Raw genomic sequence first — 16,941 nt, 5'->3', positions numbered from 1 at the left:
GTTCTGCCCCTACCATACTTGGTTTTTGTCTTCTGGGCTCCTACCAGTATCACTGTCTCAACTGCCTGTAGTTGGATGTCTTTTTCTGTAGCCTCTTTGATTTCCATTAGATAGAGATAGGACATTAAATCCAGTAATATATTGCATTGATCACCTTTCCCCAAATTGCTGATGCTGGGTATATATTTGCCCTGCTCAGAGTATCAGCAAACACCAATAGTCATCCTGAACAATGTCTGATCTCTACCTAGTACTCTGGAGATGCATCAACATGTGCTGCAAATCTCTTTGGCACACTAAGATGGGGCTTTGCCATGATTGTATCTGAGGCTTTGTTGTCTGAATGCACTATTACCGGGAGGCCATAGGTATATTGATGAATCACTCTGTGACATTCTGTGCCCCAAAGCAACAACCTGGCACCCCATATTCACCACTGCCATATAATTATGATATGTTTTGTACAAAGTATGCCTTATGAGGCATCATTCTAAAAGTCTTGATCTGTTGAACATTAAATATCCTGTTGGATTGTATGTGCTGTCATTGTATGTGAAGTTATGACGTTTTGCTATGTGTGTGTTACTGAAATATGTTGTGAAGTTGGAAACACCAAAAACTAGCCTTTCAGGTACAAATGAAGAAGCTAGACAGTTCTAATGGCCCAATTAAATGGAATCCACATGCCTAGGGACTATATCAGGAATAGTTTATAATGGAGGCTTCCCAAAGGGAGAACAGTAGGTAATGCAAGTTGCTTGACCGAGGGGGTGGACCCCCACGTCACAAGCAAAGATCTTTCCAGCAAGCTGGAAGAAGCTATAAAAGAGGGGAAGTGACATCATCACTTGGCCTCACTTCCCCAAGAACACAGCACTTGAAAACACCTGAGGAACAAAGACTGAACTGGGGAAGGGGTTCCCAGGTGGGAAAGAAGTTAGCCCAGCCTGTGTATGGAAGATTGGTGGACTGCTTGTACTATCTAAAAGGGTGAGAAACCATTTGATTCAAATCCTGTCCCCTTTAGAGAATGAAGATTGCATTTTTGTTTTATTTCTTATGATAATCTACTTTAATCTGTATGCTGTTACTTATAATCACTTAAAATCTATCTTTCTGTAGTTAATAAATCTGTTTTATATTTTTTACCTAAAACAATGTGTTTTGCTAGAAGTACTTGAGGAATATGCTCATGAACAAAAACTGGTGCATTATCCTCTCCACATTGAGGGAGGGGTGGATTGGGTAATAAACTTTTACTGGTCAGGCTTCTGACCAGGGCAAGATGGTATAGCCCTGGGGACCTAGGCTGTAGAGGAAGCTGGCTGAAGCCTCTCTATTGTTAGTTCATGAGTGGCTGAGGAGCAGCTGGGTGGTATCCCTGCCTGTGTAGATGTTTGCATGAATGCATGACAGGGAGTGGTCTGCAGCTTGTCACCGCCTCACAGTGTGAGATGGGACCCAGGTTGGTTGCCAGAGGGCTCAGTGGCACCCCAGTTCCATGCTGCATCCCAGGAAAGTCTGTCACACACTCCACTCCAAATACCACATCCAGAAGCTCTTCTTCTATTTGTGAGAGGGCCCCCCTATTTATTCTCTGACAAGCCTCTTCTGGCATAAGCAACTGGTTGCTCCTGTAAAAGAGCTTCACCTAATTCATTCTCCAATGCATCACACTGGAGTGTCAGTGGCCTTCCTGGATGACAGCACTTCAGGCCTGGGACATCCATTATGATTTGTTGCAGTATGTCAACTGCTCGCTCTTGGGGTCCTGCCCAGTCCCACTCAACATCCTTCCTTGTGAGCGGATGTATGGGTTCTGACTACTGCAGCCAGGTGTGGACAGAACTTGGACAGAAAATTGATCAATCCAATGAAGTGTTCTACTCCTTTCACATCCACTGGCACTGGCATGTCTCTGACTCCTTCATCTTGCTAGGATCTACTTTCAGCCCCTCTGCTGTGAGTAGCTGTGCAATGCACATCACTTCATACTGGTTGATTCACATTTTTTTGGGGTGTTTTATTTTCTGGTCCCTGCATTGCTATAGAACAGCTTGTAATTTTCTGTCATTGTCTTGTTGAGTTTCTGTATCATTGCTCCCTTCACCTACAGTGAGGATAACATCTGCAATTTTCAGGCAGTTGGTGAGAGTTTTCTCTGGAACACCTCTGGTGCTGGACTTATCACCATTGACATGTGCAGTCATCAGTAGTGATCAAAATGTACTGGTAAGGTGTCAGTTTGCTGGACTCTTTCTCCAGGCTTATATGCCCAAAACTGTTCCTCATATTTCAGACCATAAAGATTCTGGTTTTAAAAAATTCTGACAAGATATCATCAATTGTGAGCAATGGATAGTGGCATTTTTTTCAATGCCTGGTTTAATGACTCTTGTTTATGCAAATGCATAATATGCCTGATGGCTTCTTTATCACCACCATGCTGCATACCCGGGCTGTACTGGCCTCCACAGGTGCTATGATACATCTGCTCTCCAAAGTTTTGAGCTCCTTACATACTTGATTATGTAGTACTGCTGGAATTTTCCTAGAATTTTTTCTAGAATCTTAGAAGTCTGGAGTAGAAGTGAACTCAATAGGTCACATAGTCCAGTCCCCAACACTCAGGACACGACTAAGTAATAACTAGACTATTCTTGACAGGTGTTTATCACAAAGAAGAACAGGTTAGACAAGCATACAGGTTCCACTGTCTACTTCCAGTCACATCTTTCCTTCGAGACACCCGTCACCTTTGAAAACATTCCCATGTGCTTTTAAAACTTTCTCCATTGTCCATGGAACTATCCTTTTTGCTTCTTGCACTGCAGCTATGCAACTCTGATGTTGCATCCTCATCAGACCTCCCCAGTAGTAGTCTGTGTGGTGCTTACCATCCACCACCACATGCTTTATTTGGTACTGTGTGCTATTTTTCAGGTTAGTCACATTTTCCTATGGGCTGCATAATGCTCTAACTGTACATTATTAGAGTGTACCTGATCTTTGTAATGGGTGTGTAAGAGTCCAAATGATCCTGAGGAATCACAATGCACAAGGCCTCGCCATGCAGCTGAAACCACAGAGGGTGTTTCTCTATTAACATTGTTGCATGCCTGGAGGTTGGTATTGTCATTGATTGTTTTATTGTCCCAAAGCCTGAACCCAGAATGCTCTTGGACTCAAGGACAGATTCATGAAGTCATCACTGCTGTCTGATGTGCCATCCCCTACTCGTACAAGTCTGACTAAATCTTTCTGGGACCTTCCCTGGTTCTTACACACACTGCTAGAGTAGGTCAGCTTGCCACATTCCTTGCAATGTTGACCCAGTGTGGGACATTTCTCCTTTACGCATTCATACAGTTTCCCACAATAAATGCATTTCACTATGGGTGTGGAATCCTGGCCATCCTGCTCTCCTTCACTGTTGTCCCACTGCATGCACTTCTGGGGGTGTTGTGCTGACAAGGGCTTTCATCCTTTCTCTTGAGGCTTCTACCGAACATCCCATGTCAGAACATCTGTCTAATGTGAGGTCATCTTCCTGGAACAGCTCTTCCCCCACATGATGATCCCAAGTCCTGAAGAATATCTTGTCCCAAATCAGGGAGTCTGTCAAGTCCCCAGAATTGCATGTAGCAGTGACATATAGGTCTATCCCCTTCCCTTCAGATTGGTCACCAGTGAAAAACTTATGTCGCTCCACAGTTTTGTTCTGCTTTGGGGAGCAATAAGTCACCAGGACTCCTAAGACTGCTATAAGGCACAAGGCATTGGTGAGCTTCAAAGTAGTGCAGATCTCTCTGCCTTGTTTCCCAATAAGGTAAAACAACAGTTTTACATTCTTGCTATTGTCATCCTCCTGCATGGCCAGGTCTGTGTACCGTTTGAACTCCTCCTTCCACAGGGTCCATTGCTGGGCTATGTTTGTGTCTGCAAAACCTAGGGTTCTGGAAGGCTTCAGACTTAGTTCCATGGCTCACGCAACTGGCTACTGCAGCTCAGAGAACTCACAGCTCAGATTCTGCCACCATGCTTCATTAGCAGAGAGTGAAGCTGAATGCTGATTCATTTGAACAAGTAGAACTTTTCAAAACCCAGTGCACAGCTCTGTCCATGTGACTAAGTTGTTTCTAGCCTAACTCTACCCATTCCCACAGTGTCCCATCCATAACAGGCCTTTTCAGGGAATCTGGGCCCTCTGACTGCAGTTCCCCTGATCATGATAGAGATTGAACCATAGGGTTTTACTCAGGCCTTACTTAGTGTAAACTCCCATTGACTTGAATGGAAATTTTGCATGAATAAAAACTAAGTAAGGACCTCTGAATTTGGCCTGATTGTTAACAAAAATTGCTGTGTGTCTCATTTCTTTGCTGTGTATCTTAACATTTACCTTCCTGTGTCTTTCAACATTTTTTAAAGGTACAATAATAATATTTTGATAGGATATTTGGTTTCTTTTAATACTATGTATATGCCATATGGCAATGAGGTTTCCATGGAGATGCCTCACTCTTGAATATGAGTATAATTAATGTAGAATAATTCATTTCCTTTTATTTGCATCTGAGTTATAAGGCTGCCTCATCTTTTTTTTTGTTGACTTTCTTCTCTAATGAATATACACGTTTTGTGCAGCAGAACGAGGCATGCACATCTGAAAACAGTCTCCATCCTCCACAACAATGTGGAAAACCTGGAAATACAGTCTAGATCTCCACAAGCAAATATTGAATTTAGAAATTGTATGGAGAATGCCGCCATAACAACACAAGAGCAGCTACTTGCAGTAGGATGCATAAGAAGCAGAAGGAAAGAAGGAAGTGTGATGAATTCCAAATGGCATTTTTTCCCTCATACATTTAATTGTCTCCTTTGTGGTTTAATAGTTTCCCAGATTACAGCAAAATCAGTTCTGAACTGGAAAACTTCCTTTGCGCCATGCTGCAGGAATAAATATGGTGTCAGTTGGATAAGACAACCAAAAGAAACATGTTGCTTTTTTTTTAAAAAGGGCTACATTTGTCTGTAGCAAGTGAAAGCTATATATTTAGAGTAGCACTGTTAGACAAAACAGCACCAAAGCTTTCTTCATTGGCTCTAAACCAGGGAAAGGCTTCATTGTTCATATTCAAGGTGACTGAAAAAACAAGGGAAAAAACTGGGCTTGTGTTATCCTTTTTTTTTCTCTTTATGTTGTATTAAAGTGGCCTGAAACGGTTTTCCTGTTTTGTTTTTACATTAGAAATTCAGGCCTTATCAGAGGCTTTAAGAACCTGTGTCAGCTGGAGAACTAATGCAGCTGAGACTTCACAAGAGGCAAGACAATTTAAGACGAGCTATTAAGAGAGGAAAGGATTTTTTATCAAACTGTTTAAAACTTTTGGGGGGAGGGGTGAGAGAGAGAAAGAGAGAGAAAGAGAGAGAGAGAACACCTATTAACTTTGGTGCCTAACAATCTGTTTGTTCAAGCAAGCTTCTGTTAAAGTTTCAATACACTGACCTATTCAATTAAGAACTTAAAACAAACACCCCCTATATCTTGCAGAGATATAGTATTTCATCAAAAACAAGGAAGACCAGAATTTACACTCTTGCTATTTCTGGATTCATCTTCACTAGGAAAAAAAAATCTTCTTAACTGGAAAAAACAAAACAAAAAACAAGACAGACTGTAGAGTCCACTTGAGTTAGTAGGTCAAGGTAAATTCTTGTTTCTCCCGTAGTCTTTAGCTTGACCCTGTACTTGTGTGGAAAATCTACAAACTGTCTTGTTTTTGCAGGATTTTATCTTGTGTTAATTAGCACGTGTTAGCTAACACAAGTTAAGAACACACCTTTAATCCTAGTGAAGACACAGCCTAAGGAAAAAGGTAGTTGGAATTTTAAAAGCCAACAAAAAAAACAAAAACAAAAAAACAAACTTCTCATGCCTTCATTACACATCAGAAAGAAGCAAAACAGAGTACATGTCCAAATGTTAAAAAACTCTTTCCAGGTCATCTTTCAAGTACTTTGGTAACCTGCTTAAGATTTAAAGGATCTTTTACTAATCACAAATCAGAGTTTTTAATATGTCTATACATCTTTCTGTTATTTTGCAGGTGTAGGGAACTCAGCTACAGTCCAATAACCACTGTCAAGTAGTTTGCCCATAAATAGTTTCATGCTATTCTAGTTGTTTATTTGTGTGAGGCTGACTGAGAAAAGAAATACAGCTTCCCCTGTAATATATAGTACAGTTTTGTTTCCACCATAAGGGCTCAGTTCTGGTTTTTAGAGACAGAGCTTGTGTGAGGGTTTGGGGGAGGTGCACTGCATGAGGAGCAATAATGTGCATATTGACTGAAGAGGCCAAAGTGAGGCACATGCTTCAGTGAGTGATGGGGAAAACAGACTTACAGATAGATTTACACCTTGAGAAAATGTGTTTCTTTTAGTGCTGCCCTTTAGATAGGAGGACAGTCCTGTGGATAAGTCACTGGACTGAGACATAGGGATTAAGGGCTCAGTTTCTGGGTCTGCCACAGTCTTCTTGTGTGACCATGAGCAAATCATTTAATTTATGCATCTCAGTTCCTCATCTGTCAAATGAAGACACTACTTCTTTTCTCCCAACAAGTGTCAATCTCATCTATTTAAATCGTAAGCTCTTCAGGGCTGAGACCAGGTCTGGCTTTAGACCGATTCCACTGATTCCCTGGAATCGGGCCCCGTGCTGAAGAAGGCCCCATGCCCATGCCTAAGGGGGCCCCGCTCCGGGGGTCTTCAGCAGCATTTTGGTGGCGGGGGGTCCTTTGGTGCTGCGGAAGACCCAGAGTGGATGCCCCACCACCGAAGTGATGTCGAAGCCCTGGACCGCCGCCAAGTATTGCAGTCGGGCCCCATGAGTCATAAAGCCAGCCCTGGCTGGGACAATATCTGACTATGTATTCGTACAGCTAGTTTAACTAAAATCCCACTCAGAGAGGTTATAGGAGTATTCTAGAGAAGCGAGGTCTGCAGATATGTTAATAATTAATAGATAAGGTCAGCTTGTAGGTGGCACTCAAAAGTACACAGTACCCTGGGTTTTGTAGTGCCTGTAAAAAACTGCAGTTCTCCACTGCAAATGGCTTTGCATGTTGGTCCTAATACCTAGCAAAGTGGGCCCCTGACCTCAGCTGGAGTCTCGAGGTGCTATTGTAATACAAATAATAATAGAGTTGTGCAAAGGGAGTGGCAAGGCCAGGAACACACCCCTTCTGGGGTGATGGGTTGTGCTGGCTGTGCTAGCAACTTCCCTCTCCTTCCGGGTGTGTGCTCAGGGGTTTGGGTATCTACATTGTGAGTCATTGGGGAGGAAGGAGAAGGACTCTCTGCATCCTCTTCTTTGCACCAAAATTTTACAGTGAATTCATGGCTTAGCAATTCTTGACACTCTTCTGATTTAGGGATGGTGAAATTTTAAAATGTCAAAATCTGCATTCTGATACCTGTCCTCAGGCTTCAAAAGGCAGCTTCCCAAACACAGCTAGGAAATGCAGACAACCTATATTTTCATTGTGCCCTATATTTAGTTTCTAAAGTTTCCTCTATTTTAATTTAAACGATTCTCTTGAAAGAGAATTACAAATTTGGGAATGAACAATCAGTCAGCTGCAGAGCTTCTGGTACTTCTAGAGAGACCAATTATAATGACCCGTATGGGATAAAAGACAGGAGAGACCTTAGGAGGGATTTTCACTAATTAGAGCTTTAGGATTTCATTGCACTTAAAGATGTTGTCAGTAGAAGAGTATCCTTGCTTTGGCATAGGGGTAAGCAAAAGGACAGAAGGGTTATCATCAGCGTTTGCTGCACAAACGTGTGTTTCACTTCTGATTTGGGGCTAGGGGATTATTATGCCATACTCCACTCCTTATGGCCGCTGGCTCACAGAAGTTGAACAAAAGGGAAAGCAAAAACTTGTGCTTATCATCAATTTATGGAATACGTACTACCACATGTGCTCAAATACCATGGTGACAGGTGCAATGTAGACACCTGTGTAACCCTTCTGCTCCTCTGAGTTGGCAGCAACAAGGGCTGGGTTCAGTATCCAGGGGTTCCGTTTCAAAAACACAATGCAAAACTGGCTCGAGCCCCCACCCAGTGACCTGGGACAATTACATATCACCCCTGCCAGGCACCTCTAGGAGGCAATACTTCCCCACTCGCAAGCATGGAGTCCGAGTGTAGCAAAATTCTTTTAATAAAGGAAGGAAACAATGCGACATTACGTTGGAGAAACACCACAAACAGGATAACACAAACCATGAGAAACGCCCCCCCACCTCCAAGTATGTTTGGCAATGTCCTTTTCTCCTCAGGGTCTTAAGTCCAAATCACCCCAGAGTTCAAAAGTTCATCTGCACAGTTTTAACCCCCCCAGCCTGGGTGGAAACAGGGGGGGCACACAGGGTGTAAAGGGGCACCTTACGTGGGCTGAGGCTGACTGCCCTGCCTCTCCGAGGAGCCTTCACCACGAGCAGCTCTGCTCCGCTCCACTCGCTGTTTCATGGGCAACTCCAACTGTCCCACACACTGCTCCCCTCCACCAGCTGTCCCCACAAATGGCTCAGCTCCACTCTGCTGTGCTAGGCCCCTCCAACCATCCTGCAAACTGCTCTGCCAGCTGCTTAGCAATATATCTTCAAGCTCCCCCACTAGTTAAGACAGCACTCAGTGATCTCAGCTTGTAGTAGGGGAGCCCCAGTGCTGGTGCACCACTGGTCCAAAGTAAATTCAGCTCAGCAGCCTCTAGCTAAATTCCTAATAGAATCAAAATTAGCTCTGCTATTCAACAGTGGAGGGGGAGAGAAGGAAGTGCAATTGGTATGCCAGGTCCTTAAAAGAGGCCCATACCATCAGGTACACATACCTGTCCCCAATCTTTTTCAGTTCGCTAGATTTTGGCACCCATGTCCCTTGTCTAGCGAGTGCTACTCAAATGATGGTGAAACTCTCTGTCATAAAGCAGTTTCATAGTTTCTCATTCACATAATCAGGGTGACAACACTTTATTCCTCCTGCCCCACTAACAAAGAAATTGGGGATACCACAGCTGTCAAAGTAATCATCCCAGGCTGCCGTGGGCTATGCTAGGTGGGTTGGGTGTGCAAATGCAAATACCTGAAATTCCTTTCCACTCTCCCCATAATTCACCACCAGATGTCAGGGTAGAGCTCATCCTGACTCTGCTTACATCTGGATAGATAAAGTCTATGCCAGCAGGATCACTAATGTGGTTAAAATGTAGCTGGTGTCAACAGCCAGTCTTTATTTTACACATAAAAAGATGAATAATGATTTTACATCCACTATAAAAATGCCACTCCCTGCTGTATATGTTTGGTGTGGCCAAGTCAGTGGCTGGTATACTTGTGTGGTGGGGGGTTGCCTGGATAGAAACAGAGCCCTACTGCCACTCCAGTGCTTATTAATACCATTTCCCTTCCTCCTGCTCAGTACATACAGGAGTCTGCTAGTAAAGTCAGTTGGGAGGACTGCAGTGTTTTCATTATGCAGAGGACAATCAGGCCTATGTTGCTATCAGTCTGAGCCTAATGGTGCAGTGGAACGAATGACTCAGTGTCTGCTGGAGACTGGGGCTTGGATGAGAGCTAGCTGACTGAGAGGCAGTCCAAATAAGACTGAAATAATGTTGGTAGGCTGGGAGAAGTAACTAGCTGATTTGGTGAGTTTATATCAGCATCACTGATTGATCAAGAGCAGTTGCCACTTGTGACATGTTAGCAAATTAGGTTTATTGGACCTGAGGCTGCTGATGATACATAGGTAATGATGACTCATGCTATATTTTCCCCAACTGCACATGGTGAGGTATGACTGTTTCACTGTGATACTGACCTTGCTACACATATCCATGCTTTTGTCACCTTAAGACTAGACTACGGTGGTGCAAGCTACATAAGGCTATATCATGACTCACTACAAACTTCTTACAAACAGCATGCAACACTGGCACTCTGTGATCTGCACTGGTTGCTTGTGAGTTTACAGACACAGTGTAAAGTGCTGTTTTTAACTACTGAAATCCTAAATGGCTTGGATGCAGATTAACTGAGAGATCGTCTCTTCCCCTCATCCTCCCAAAATCAACCAAAGGGCTCAAACTAGAGCTCCCTCAACAAGCAGGAGGGAGCGGATGGTGGGTGAGAAGTGTCTTTCTGCAGGCCCTTAGCAGTGTGCTTCTTCTCTGGATTCACCAGAGATCAATTTAGTCACCTTCCAGATATGCTGGGAGGCTCAGCTTTTGGGGAGAGAGTGGAATGAAGGGCTGTACTGCTAGGTGTGCTGGTTGGTAGATATAATAATAATAATAATTATAAGCATAGGTCCTGCAGCATATGATAAGCAACTTGTTGAGCAGCTTACACCCATTTTAAGGATCCGGTACAAACTTGCAGAAAAGCACAAGGAGTCTTTTCAGCTAGGCCCTGCTCAGCCCACGACATAAGGACCAATGCAGTCCTTGTGCTCAGGACACATCTCAAATGCCCCCAGGGGCACACGGTGAATACCCCAAATGGGTGAAGAGGATGCAGAGCCAGTGCTCTGCCCTCATTTGCACTGGCCCTCAGAGTGGGCCTGGATGTGTGGGAGGGGCGGGGTAGTATCAGTCAAACACCCCCGTTGGCTGGGCAGGGCCAAGGAGAACACTTGTGAGAGCTCCCTATGAACCAATGCGTCTCCACAGTGTTCTTGACTCTGGACTGTGCCTAACCAGCATCATCTAATCCCATACAATGCTCCATATTTGTTTTTAGATTTTAAGGCCAGAAGGCACCTTTATGATCATCTAGTCTTGTCTCCTGTACAACACAGGCCAATGGATTTTACTGAATTAATTTCTGTTTGTAATAGACTATGTCTTTGAGAAAAACATCTGATCTTGATTTAAAATTTCCCAGTGATGGATAATCCACCACAGCCCTTGGTAAATTGTTACAGTGGTTAATTACTCTCGCTATCAAAAATGTGCACCATATTTCTAATCTGAATTTGTCTACCTTCAGCTTCCAGCCATTGAATTACATTTAATCATTGTCTTTAAACTGAAGAGCTCTCTATTATCAGTTTTTTGTTCCCCCATGTAGATTGTGATCTAGACACACTTTAACCTTCTCTTTGATAAACTAAATAGATTGAGCTCCGTGAATTTCTCATCTCAGTCCTCTGATCATTATCATGGTTCTTCTCTGACCCCTCTCCAATTTTTAACTCTTTAAAATCTTTGGATCCAGAACTGGGCCCACTATTCCAGCATCTGTCACATCAGTGCAAATACAGAGATCATATAACCTTTCTATTTTTATTCTATATTCTATATATAGTCCTACATCTGAGAATTGCTTTAGTCCTTTTGACCACAGCATTACACTGGGAGCACATGTTCAGCTGATTATCCACCATGACTCCCAAGACTTTCAGAGATTCTGCTTTCCAGAACAGAGTCATTTTTGCTGTACATATGGTCTGCATTCTTTGTTCCTAGATATATGACTTCATATTGGTCGCATTGAAATGCATTTTGTTTGCTTGTGCCCAGAGTATCCAAATCACTCTGTATCAGTGACCTGTCCTCTTTATGATTTATCACTCCCTCAAGCTGTGTGCCATATGCAAACTGTATCAGGAATGATTTTATGTTTTCTTTCAGATCACTGATAAAAGTGTTTAATAGTGTAGGGGCAAGAACAGATCTCTATGAGTCCCACTTGCTGATTCCCCATTTATATTTATGTTTTGAGGCCTGTTAGTTTGCCAGAGTAACCATTTAATGTGAGCAATGTTGATTTTGTATTATCCCCGTTTCTTAATCAAAGTGTCATGCAGTACCAAGTCACATGCCTTATAGAAGTCTGCTGTAGCCACACTATTACCTTTATCAAATCAAACTTGTAAACTTATCAAAAATAATTTTCCATTATGTATAACCACTCAAATTTGAGATGGCTGTTTATAGTTTGTTTTTTTAAATAAATAAGGTCCCAATTGTGCCACCCTCAATCCTCAAGCAGGCTCATTGATTTAAATGTTACTGCTCATGGAGCAAGTGCTACGCAATGTGAGTAACAGGAATAGAAACCAGCCCCAGTTAAAGAATATACCTCAGATAATGGAGGGATGTGAATACAAGTGTGGTTTCCTAAACTGTAGACTGTTGCACACATTTTTGTTATTTATCCACCTACAATTAGCAATAAATATTCTGGGAAATGCCATCATAAAATATTCTTGGCTTTATATTTTTGATGGAGCAACTCCTCAAAAAATGATACACTTTTATCTGAAGTTTTCTGAAATCTCAGAGTTTGAACTGTTTATGGATATTTCCAAGATTGTCTAAAGCAGGTTAGGGCTGGTCTACACTACGGGGGAAAATTGATCTCAGATACGCAACTTCAGCTATATGAATAACGTAGCTGAAGTCGAAGTATCTAAGATCGAATTACTCACCATTCTCACGGCACGGGATCGATGTCCACAGCTCCCCATGTTGACTCCGCAACTCCGTTCGGGTTGGTGGAGTTCCGGAACAGATATAAGCGCGTTTGGGGATCGATATATCGCGTCTAGATGAGATGCGATATATCGATCCCCAAGCAATCGATTGCTACCCACCGAAAAGGCGGGTAGTGAAGACGTAGCCTTAGACACATAGATTCTTTACCTTCAACAGAAATGTTACTTTTGTACTTGCTATGAAGATGCATCATGTAGACTTGCTTTTTGTTTGTTTGTTAAATCAATATCAATATATTTTCAAAAGACTATACTGTTTTATTGTCCCTTGGCAGAACAACTATTAACAGAAGGGCAATTATAAAAATCAGTTTTAGTAGTTGACAATAGCAGATAGCAATGATAATGTGCATTTTTATACTGCTGTCAAGCGATATGCTGTGTTTTCTGGGCTTTGAAATGAGGATTTTTCACAGTAGAAAAATGTGATGTTTTTCTTCTTGATGTTTGATTCTTCTTACCATGAACTTTTCCATTAATAGCTGTTTTCTTTATTCCCAGAGTTAGTTATTTTAATAGACCCACATAGGACTGTTCATTGAGCAATCAGTTTAAGAGTATGGCAAGGAACACCAGTATTGTGCTAACCCACAATCCTACAACCTTTGCTCTTGTGACTAGTCCCACTGAAATTAATAGGATCACTCATATTAATAAGGGTGACATGATTATGTGTAATTCATGCCACCACGTTGGGTCCAGTCCTGCATTTTTTTTATGCCAATAGGAGTTTTGATTGCACAAGGAATGCAGGATCAAGTCCCTTGACAAAGGAAACTTCTAGACTCTTCTTTCAGTATCTCAAGGAAGTTTGTTCTTTGAGCAGTGACTGGATAATGCAAAACACTTACTGATAATGACAAAGCAATAACTAGATATTGTTACTAATTGAGTTCTAGTGCATTTTATTTGGCTGGCTGAAAAGCAGTGAGAATGCTCACTGCTAAATACCAGCTTATCTGCAGAACCTAGGAAGATTAGAAATGCATTTCTAATGTCTACAGAGAAAAGGCTTTTTCAGCTCTTTCCTCACTTATTTCTATTAATCTCAAAGATTATACTATGCTTATTTTAAAATTGCTATCAAATAGCCTAGTTTAAATTTGATTTTAAACAGTCAGTCCAATTCTGACAGCATGCTGCTATCCTGTTCTTGACAGTTATTTTTTGTATTTTATGGCTCACCGACTGGAATATAAGAAAACTCTTTCACTTATGCTGACTTTACAGGACAAGCAAATCCCTGTATCTATCTCAATTAGGTATTGACAATAAGGTTTCTATTTCATTTAACTGCACTGAACAAGCAGCCTTATAGGTGCAGGAACTAAGGGTGCTGTTGCACACCTGTCTTTAGGTGGTTTCCATTATATACAGGGTTTACCGTTTGGTTCAATGGCTCTCAGCACACCTGCTAGACAAATTGTTCCAGCACCCCTGAGCAGCCTAGTTTAAATTAAAAGTCACCACAAACATTACTAAACTTGTTCCTTTCATAAGTTAACATACTGTTTAAAAAAATAGCAAAAATTAGTTTATTGGGATTGATACTATATTCTTTTGCCACTGTTAAAGCCATGAAATACTGAAGCCTGCAGGCTTGCTAATCAGTGAGAGCTACTAAATCTCTATTGTATTTAGGGACAAAGGATGGTCTGGAGGTTATGGCACTGGCCTGGGACTCAGGAGCTCTGAACTGAATACCTGGCTCTACTACAAATTCCAAGTGCCTTTGGGGATGTCACTGAATCCCTGGGTGCCTTGGTTCACCATCTGTACAATGGAGACAATACTACTTCCTTTTCCCCATCCTGTGTCTTTTTTGTCTATTTAAATGGTTGACTATTTGGTGTAGAGACTATTTCAGAATGTGTCTGTACCGTGCTCAGCACCATGAGGCCTGGCCTCAGCTGCATCCCCTCTGGAACAGAAATTATAAACCCCAGCAAGCATGTCTTAGTTTGGAGATATTTCATGCACAATGTTTGGCTCCCAAATTATTCTGAAAGTCTTTCAAGAGTTTCATGGTGACACAGACATCCATCCTGTGTTCAGACAGAGCCAAGACACATTGTACAATCCAGCACTAGGGGAGGTTTCAAGAGTTCTGGAATGTTTGGAGAGATAAAGAGAGTGGAGGATTTCATTTCACTTGATTTCCTTGGAATTTTTCTAAAGTTTGAAGGGCAACTCCTCAGTTGATATAAATGGCCATTCAACAGAGCTATGACAATTTACTCCAGCTGAGAATCTGTCCTTGAGGGTTTAATGTGATCACTGTGCTGCCTGATACATCCCCCCAGGGCATGTAATTTTGATAGTGAAGTTAGGTAAATTGTTTTATCACACAATTGCTTTTATAACATCCACACTACCAGCATGTGTCACTGCGGGAGAATACAGAGGATAATAACACTAAAAAACAACAAGAATTCTACTTTTAGTGAGACTGAAATCTCTTCCTTGTGCCGAAGAGTGTGAAATGCAGAACACTGAGTCATCCTATAATGATTAGAAAGAGAACACAACTGTGATTATCCATACAGCAGTAAACTTTATGGAACATTTAGTATTGCCATGATCAGTTAATTACTTATATGATTATTGAATACAGGTTTGTCATAATAGGCACTGGACTCTTTTACAAAATAACAAAAATATGAGGTTGACTCTCGTAAGCAGCAATCACCAGATATTCTGCTGTCAGTCCCTAATGAACACTTAATCACCTCACATTAACTCAAACCCAGTAAAGTTATTGGGTAAACGCATGAGCCTTGCACTGTATGCTGAAGGTCAGCAGATGTAGGCCCTGGTCACCTGACAGAAAGAGCAAGTTCCTGAACCAAGGACACTCCACAAGAAACCCCTGCAGCCAATCTCCCACAGTTCAAATCTGGAGAAGCTCAGCAGGAGCACATCAACTGATCTGAGCAGTTGGAACAATGCACAGAGAAAGAGGCAATATCTCATAGTCCGGTTCCAGATGATCTCTAGGACAATTACAGTCAGAATACTCTCCCTCCTCTCCAAATATTTTATTAATTATTCTAGTTATGGGGTGATAATGCAACCAAAGCATGTGTGTGTTTGTTGGGGAAATTCTCATGTTTCAAAAACAACTAAACACACACAGAACTTGATCATGCTCCTTAGATCTGTGGGGGTTTTTTCATGGAATTAATATTTGTTATGCAGTATGTATGAATCCACATAACAAAATGTTTTTCTAACCAAAATAACAAAAGTGTTCCCTAATGAAAAACTTTCATCAGTTACAAGAAAGCCACAGAAAGGAAAAATCACCTACAGAAAATGTGTGATTCTACAAATAATATCTTATTATAAGGGCTTGCCTACACTGTCACTTTTGTCAGTATAACATATGTCACTCAGGGATGTGATAAAACACTCCCCCGAGTAACATAAGTTACACTGACAGAAGTACAAGTGTAGACAGTGCTATGTCAGCAGGATTGCTTCTCCTGCCAACATAGCTATGGCTGCTCCCGGTTTTATTATGCTGATGGGACAGCTTTCTCCCATAGGCAAAGAGCGACTAACACAAACAATCTTACAGCTGTATCAGTACAGCTGTGCCACTATAAGCTCACTAGTGTAGACATGGCCTAAGAGCATTAGCCATTCAAAGGGCTAGACACAGTTTTGTGCTAACTTCTTCCTTTCTCAAGGGTTCATTAACTTCTCCTGGGGAAGAGGTATCTCCCTTTAATGTGTTTTGTGGTACAATTTATCATTTAAATGACTCAACATTTTCTAACTTTCTTTATCTGTTAACCCTTTCAGGAACTGAGTCAGTGTAAAATGGTTTAGACTGAAAACCATGGAGGTGCAGTGTGGGACAAGAGATTAGCCATCTAGGCAAGAGGCAATGCCTTAGATAAAACATTCATTTCCAGGGGCAATGAAAAGGATCAATAGCACACTGTTGGGCGGTCTTGCATTATGAGGATCTTAAGACTGTAAAGGCAGCCATTTGCTAGTCTCAGCTGAATGAGTAGTGAAATGTCATCTGACTGAGCATGTGATGAGGAAAGCAATGCAGCTATAAACATTATAGTCAAAATTATCATAAGAAAAACATATAAGCAAAATGAGAACATTGCACACATACCACATTCCAGTGGAGTCCATGCAAGTTGCTCCTATAAATCATGACAGTTCATTAAAGTGACCAATGAGTGCTTACAACAGGATCTTTTTATTGAAAACTACACTATGTATTAGGCGCAGTCTGACATAGATGGTAGCATGAAGCTGCACTGCTCCAGGGGAAGCAACAGATGGATTCTACTTCTGAGAGGCAAAATGCCTCCCAGAGCTGCTCAGTCTGCTACATCA

Source organism: Gopherus evgoodei, chromosome 1, assembly GCF_007399415.2.
Source record: "Gopherus evgoodei ecotype Sinaloan lineage chromosome 1, rGopEvg1_v1.p, whole genome shotgun sequence".
Lineage (NCBI taxonomy): Eukaryota > Metazoa > Chordata > Testudines > Testudinidae > Gopherus > Gopherus evgoodei.
The sequence above is the reverse complement of the archived record's forward strand: the minus strand, read 5'-3'. Positions refer to the sequence as shown.